Source organism: Rana temporaria, chromosome 2, assembly GCF_905171775.1.
Source record: "Rana temporaria chromosome 2, aRanTem1.1, whole genome shotgun sequence".
NCBI lineage: Eukaryota > Metazoa > Chordata > Amphibia > Anura > Ranidae > Rana > Rana temporaria.
The window spans coordinates 426,974,870-426,982,937 of NC_053490.1; positions in this window are offsets into that span (position 1 = coordinate 426,974,870).

The window sequence follows — 8,068 nt, forward strand, 5'->3', positions numbered from 1 at the left end:
CATTTCCCAAGAGCACTAAAGGGAGATGATGTCAGAATCCTAGGTGCTTTCAAAGGCAGATTTCATGGGACCTCATAGCAACAGGCATTTCCAGATGAGTAAAAACAAAATGTTCTTTTTTTTCTTTTTTAGGTGTAAGCTACAGTTTAAAGCAAAATTGTTTTTTTGATGGAACCTCCACTTTAATTTATTTAAAGCAGATAAACACTTAATTTGTACGTTTTTTTTTTCTTTTTTTATAAAGGAATTTATTTGTGGCATTGCTAGCTTCTTAAAGGGCCTATTGCTTAGTGCCAAAACATTCACACCTCTAAACACTCAATTATCTTATGCTCTAACTAATTCTACCCTGCACTATTAGAAAGGGCAGAAAATGATGTTATAGTCCACAACAGTATCAATATACAGTCAATACATACAATAATAAGCTCAAGGCAGCTCAGACATAATTGAGAAAACATATATGGTTCATTGAATACATTCAAGCATAATGTGTACAAGAGGTCCAAAACCTTAATTACAGACATCAAGACCTTAATCAAAACAAAGTGTACATAAGTAAAGAAGGAATAAAGTTTCCGGAGAGAACAAACATGATTCCCATGCTGGCTGCCTGCTGGAAAGTCAGACTCACTGCCCCCTGACTAAATTTTTTTTAGGAAGTTATATTGCAAGTGTGCAAGAAAAAGAAAATCTACAGACACTAATTAGAAAGAAGAATGGAAAATGGGAAAAGAGAAAAAAGGAATGATTTCAAAGGTGCGGATGGGAAGGGAAAGAAAAGGGATGCACTGTGGGGGGGGGGACTAAAGCCCACAGAAGATATGGGAAGTAACAGGTAGGGGCCGTGCCATATCTGCCTAGGTTGACCTCGGCTCATCAATAGCTTGAGGGGAGTCAGGATTTCCTGAGACATCCTGTACCCAAGGAACCCATTAATTCCTAGTAACTGACCAATGTATCCAATTAAAATGTGTTTCACTCCTAGTTCCTTATGTCCCACCATACATCAACATCAATGATGAGAGGGATGGATACCGTGAAAATACTGAAGTCCAAAATGTATGATTGACTAAAAATTATTTGGAGCATCAAAGAAATTCCACAATAAATGTGAGAAAAGGTAAAGTGAAAAAAAACCTTAATGGGTAAAAAATCAAAACGTCCAGTGCAAAATAGAATAAATAGTGAAAAGGTAAAATCCAAAAATAAATAATCAGTAGATAATACCAGTTAATAATTTAAGCAAAACAGTCTATAGTGCACAAAACTTGTGCTCAGTAAAATATAGATATAAAAGTGTTCAATCAAAATAGCGGTGCTTCAACATAATTTCCAAAGTGTAAAGTGCTCCAACCTATGATCCTATGATTAAGTGGCGTCGTTCAGCCATGCAACGCGTCAGGAAGGAGGAGAGCCGTCGGTGACGTCATCTCCGCTCGCGGCCGAGAGCGGAGACATCTGAGATCTGAGTTATACATGCTGTTACATTTTGGACTTCAGTATTTTCACGTTATCTATCCCTCTCATCATTGATATTGATGTATGTGGGACATAAGGAACTAGGAGTGAAACACATTTTATTTGTATACATTGGTCACGTTTTATGTGCATTTATTTTAATTGGCTATATATTTATTATTGTTTAATTGGGAAGCGCCATTACACCCCCCCTTTTTCAATTGTATCCTCGGTGTGTGAGCACCTTTTAGTAGTGGCTGCTGCTTATAATTAATTATTAATTTATTTATTTTAAATATTTTAATTTTCAGCTTTTAGTGCCCTTGGTTAGAGTGGTTTTGCACATTAGTTCCCCCCCTTTTACATAAAATCTTATAGCCCTGCTCTTGAAATGTATTAGCAATGGAGGCTTTATGAGCAAACAAGATGGCTCGAGCCATCTGGGTTGCGGAAAAAGTTATGTGTAGATCTTACTCCCAGTTAGATATATTGTGCAACAAAGCCTGCTGAAGGGACCACCAGAAGCTTATATAGTTGAGATAAGAGGTGAGGGACATAAGACATGTCCAGGCATAGTTCTTCAAATGGGATGATAGCATGCATGGTTCCAAATGTAGTAATAGTAGACTTGAAAAAATGATGGATTTGACATGCCAAACAGCTGTGCATGGGCGGGTCCAACATATGTTGGATATCCTCCAAAGGAGTACAGCAGGAGGATGAAGCCAGGTGTAAAAAATGGAATTGCCACATCCAAGAGACAGTCCAGATGCTTATTGGTATTACCCATTGTGAATTCCAGGTTCCAGCAGGTGTTCACCAGTTAACCAGTCAGATTAGATGAAGAGTCTTGAAGTATAACTGGATATCAGACAATCCCACTCTGCATTTAGGTAGGAATAAAAGGGAAATAAAGGGTCTTCAGTCTAGCAAAAAAGTCTGGGGGGATCGATCAGATTAACATGGTAGGGTTTCCTTTTTTGGGCTGGTAGACCTAATAGTTAACTTTACTACTATTGACTACCTTATTAGTTTGTGGGTGATACGTGGAGGTCCACAAGTGTTTACTTTAAACAATTTACAGCACTCTTTCATAACCTGGTTGTAAATAGATCAAAATTTGGCCTTTCGCTGTTTTTTAAAACCTGTGTAGAGTTAACTCATTGCATTGGACTGGTCTGCACATCCTAGACTGCCCAATGTATCCTCCACTAATTGTTAAGGAGCATGGGGAAAACAGGCCTTAGCAACACAGTTCTATAAAGTTAAAATCTGCTTTATTTGTCAAAAAACACAAAGAACATGCATAGCACAGTCCTATAGCAGAACATTAACCATAAAACTTTATAAGAATTAATATTCTTCAGCAAGGAACATACATTCCACATTAACAATTATGCTACCAACATGAGGTTGTGTTTAAATTGCCTCCAGAATCAATCCTGTTTCTTTTTGCTTGAGGCCACCATTTTGCTTAAACCCAGAACCCCTGAGCAACAGTAAATATTTAGGCTGTCAGCAGATCAGGCTCTAGTGGTTCTGATTTTCAGTACAGTGCTGAGAATAGAGAACCAATGAGGTTGTGCAGAATAGGACAAGACCATGCATTACTGGATTTAAAACAGTATAGGCAATTAATTGTAATGTTTTACATAGCTATACCTGCAAAAGTGGCCAGCATGAGGTAATCTATCAGAACTTAATTTTCTGACTAAAGTTCCAGTTTAAGCTCGGCAAACTGTTTGCTTTGCTTCAGCACAGTACAAAAAAGTTCAGTACATCAGCAAGGAGAGACCACATCATGCAACTTCTTCAGGCAGCCCAATGTGTCAGTTTTTCACTAGAATCTAGGCATAGAAAAACATATTTCCCCTCTTCACACAATCACTAGACTGTCTGAGCTTACCTGTTTATTGATAGGGCTGTAAGGGAAGAATCGGCTCTCCAAAATCAACCCCCTTTTAACCCTGTCTCAAGCTGACTGTCTCCACATATTAAACAGACGATGATTAAGGCCAATGCCTTGAGAACAGTACATGACTTCCAATTGATAGACCCTGAGCCCTGGAAGTAACTAATAGCCCTGTGTATTAGAGCATACCAGCTCATACCTACAATTACATTTTTATGTAATATTACAAGTGTTAATTTCTATTTAATAAAATTAATACATTCCAAAGCAAAGTGTTTGGGATTCAGGGCCTGGCCCCCAGAGACAAGCAATGCCCAAAGTTGGTTTTATTCTTCATCATAGTAATTTTTGCACACTTATGCTTAATTTTAATCAAAGGCGTTTGGATCCAGAAGTACTTAATAAATTATGTGTTGATATCTTTTTTAACTATTTATTTTACTTGTTGACTTATATGTGATTTATCACTTATGTTTTATATTTAAAACCATTTCCAATACATTAAATACTTTAAGTTGCAAATAAATTAAACACTTTTTATAAGGTCCGGAGTTGAACCAGCTCAGGGATCTTGCACAAATACCCTTAAAAAATAGCGCCTTCGAAGTTTCAATAATGCAGACCTGAGAATAAAATTACTTACATGCAATTATCGGTGTAAGAGTTTACAATTCTTCTTCACAAATAATTCTGTTAGTTTGAATTTGCTACTATCTGGGCTGTTGTTTGGGAATCCCGAACTAGAGAAAGAAGGCAAGTGATAAGGAAGAATGGGTAATGCTGGATATCATGGCCTTTCATTTGCTACAGTATCAAGAAGAAGATAGGCAGGAAAACTGGAATTGCAACATCGCTTTGGGGGAGGGGTTGGGGGGCAAATGAGGCTCAAAAATACAGCAGTTTTCTCTCTACTGCTCAATGTACATAAACAACAACTGTACCTTTGCTACAAGTCATGCTTTAGAGCAGCACCCCACTTTCCAAGTGCAGCCCAACTGGAGAAATATTTAACTTTATTCTTAATCAAGTAATTTTCATTGTGCTAATCTGCTCTAAACCACACAGCCTCGCTTCAGAAATCATCCATGCCAGATCCTCATCATCTTGCGCATGCACACCACAGCCCCAATAATTTCTATGAAGAGCCGGACTCAAGGCTGACTCCAGTGGTCTTGCAGAGTATACTTGCCCTGATAGATATGAATGGTGCAGTGATGAGCATGTGAAAATGGGGAGGACCTTGTGGGGAAGATTGTGGGGAGCATTTGGAGGGAGTTTTTTCCCTAAAGGGCAATGTGTGCCACATGTAGACTTGTCTTTTAAATGTAATACTTTATTTTCAATAAGCAAGTACTGTACATACAGCAGTGATGGGGTTGTGATGTATTTTGGTGACTTTGCTGACTATCAGTCTGCTTGTGGCTACATATGGATTATTTCTGGTTGGCATTAAACCTGCCCAATGGGGAAATAGGGTCCTGGCAAAGTGCATAGTCTACAACCTTGAGCCATGTCGGAAAAACATAATTCAATGCCCAGGGTGAAGATGGAAAACTGTGCTCCCCTTCTTTGTGATTTACAGACCTGATCATCTTTTGCAACTAGGATCCCAATCCCAGCTGCCGCAAAGTTTGTCTCAGTATCAGTGTGCAGCTCCAGATCCCAGTACTGTGTTTCACCTAGAGCTGTGCAGTGAGGCTGTGGTACCTTGCTGCTGTGGGTTCTCTACCTCTGCCAGTCTCCTTGTGCTGATTGTGACTCATGCCGGTGTGCAGGGACCAGGAGTGTGTTATGTATAAAGTGCAGAGGTCAGGAGTGTGTTATGTATACAGTGCTGGGTTAAATAGTATGTATTTTACTAAATGCAAGGCTCAGGGGTATAAAATCTACAGAGTGCAATCACAATGAGTATGCAATGCACAGAGAGTAGGGGAAAGGGTTGTGTAACCTACAGAGCGCAGAGGTCAGGAGTATGTGCAGGAGCAAGGGTTGTGTAATGTACAGCAGGTCGGAGTTTTGCACCATATAAAGTCAGGACTGTGTAATGTACAGCGTGCAGGGCTAAAAGTATGCAACGTACAGGATGCAGGGGTCAGAGGTGTTTAATGTTTGACACCCTTTATTCATAAACACACACACACATATAGTATACAGCCTTTTTAAAAACCACGCATTAACCATACCTAACTGACCAAAATGCATTCTTCACTTGGCTGGCTTTCTCTTTCAGTTAAATCTTAGGTAAGTTAGCCATCAGCATGAAGTTGTGTGAAAGCAGCATGGTGCCTGCAGTGCCAGGTTGGTATATACAGTATGGCATGGTAGATTTTAGAAGGGGGAGCAGATTGGGACTCAAAGACAGAAAATATACAGCCTTCCCCCTGTCCTCCTCTTTCTGGGGCGATCTCCGGAGATTTCTGTTAATGGGAATGTGATAACTGCTGGAGGCTACAGTCAGGGATAAAATGCACCATTTACTCTGCTTGTTCATGTGATAATCATAAACTTGATATTAAGCTTTAAAATAGATAGAAAATGTGTGTGATAAAGCACTGTATATCATAAACAAATAGTTTTTATGTCTTCTGTTTTTTTCATTTCAGTGATCTTGATCTCCTTTTTTTAGCTACTTCCTGTCTATATATACTCACTGTAACTTTAGCAAAATATTCATCCATCATGCCTGCATGATGAGTGTCGGCATGGCTGCTCTAAGTTTCCAACAGGGGTATGTGGTACAACAGGGACATGCAACCTCGGCACTATGTGGTGAAACAGCTCTAGGAGTCATGCCTGTGATTGTCAGGGTCTTGCAATGCCTCATGGGACTAGCAGTTTCACCACAGTTGGAGGCCAAGGTTGCCTACCGCAGGGTTAGTTTGGTCATGCATTATACAATTTTCCTTTAGATCTACCAAAACAATATAATATGAGGTAAAACCTAAACACTATCAATTTGTGTGCAATCAGGCAGGCCCTTGTACTTTAAAGGTAAATGTAAAGGAAATTGAACAAGAAAATTAAATCATGTACATCCTGCTTAACAATAGAAAAGTACAATTGCGAGACACCAGTTCCCTATAACAAAAAATGCCTGAACAATAACCCTTTAAAGCGGAGGTTCACACAAAAAGTGAACCTCCGCTTTTTGGATCCCTCCCCCCCTCCGGTATCACATTTGGCACCTTTCAGGGGGGAGGAGGTGCAGATACCTGTCTAAGGTATTTGCACCACTTCCAGGTTCTGACTCTAGCCCCTTCACGTCACCCCCCCCCACGCTGTCTTCTGGGAAACACTGTTGCCAGGAGACAGCAGAGACCAGTGATCGTGTGCCGCGACCCTCGCGCATGTGCAGTAGGGAATCGGGCCGTGAAGCCACAAGACTTCACTACCTGATTCCCTCACCAAGGATGGTGGTGGAACTAGCCAAGGGCCGAGCGATTGCTCAGCCTCATCTGCTGACATCGTGGGCGCGCTGGACAGGTAAGTGTCCATTTTTTAAAAGTCAGCAGCTGCAGTATTTGTAGCTGCTGGCTTTAAAAAAAAAAAATCGGGTGGACCTCCGCTTTAACAGGTTCACAAGGGTTTTTTTAATGAAAGCTGCAGATTTAAAAAGATTGAAGCTGATGAGCTTATGAGATTTCGGTAATTGGTGTTTTTAGATCTACATTAACAGTTACAGCGCAAAGAAAATGATTTAGAAGGCAATAAATAAACAGTATGATTGGACAGGGTGCCCAGCTCTGAGAACATTAAATTATAATGTTCCAACACCACAGGCTGTACTGCTGTAAAGACACCTTGCAGCTCCTCAAGGATGTTTCCTACGATGGCTGGATGTTGAATTATTTTAGCCTGGCATGGAAGGGCACTGAAATTTTGTTGTAAGAGAACCACTTTATTGGAGACTACATGCCAGAACAGAGATTAAAGTTGATCCCAGAGAAACATATATATTTACACAGGTCTGCTGCACAGCACAAATCGTTCTTCTGGTAGTGGAGAAGACCTGATTTTGTTGCCAGTTAGTGATGCTTTCTGGTAGGGCTGACCTCAGGCGTGTTCGAATCCAAATTAAAAAAAGACCTAAGCTATCCTACCGGGAAGCTGTTGCTACACACCGTCAATCAAGGCAACCAAGGCATTCCCCACCCTTCAGCAGTAACTATACAAGGAGTGTATATACATGCAGTTGCAGAGCTGGGAATGCCCTGGCCACTTATGATCAGAGGCGTATCTAGTGAAAATGGCGACTATGGCAAGCACTAAAACTGTGCCCCTGTCAAAAAATTTGAAAGATTCAGATAACCTTAACAAAAAAAACATCTAACAAAACGACAAGTCAAAATTTGAAAATATAAAATTGTAGTATATTAGTGAGGGTAAGGGGGTGTTACCATCACTTATATATTGCAACTTGTTATCAAAAATCTTTTGAGGGGTGTCAATATCACTAAGGCCCCGTACACACCATAGAATCTATCCGCAGATAAATCCCATCAAATGGGTTTCAGCGGATAGATTCTATGGTGTGTATACTCCTGCGGATATTTATCCTCGGATAAATCTCCCCTGGGATGGATTTTCAGCAGATGAATATTTGCTGACATGCTCAACAAATCCATCTGCTGAAGTCCATCCCAAAGGATGGATCCGCTCGTCTGTACAGACTCACCGGATCCATCCGTCCAAAGG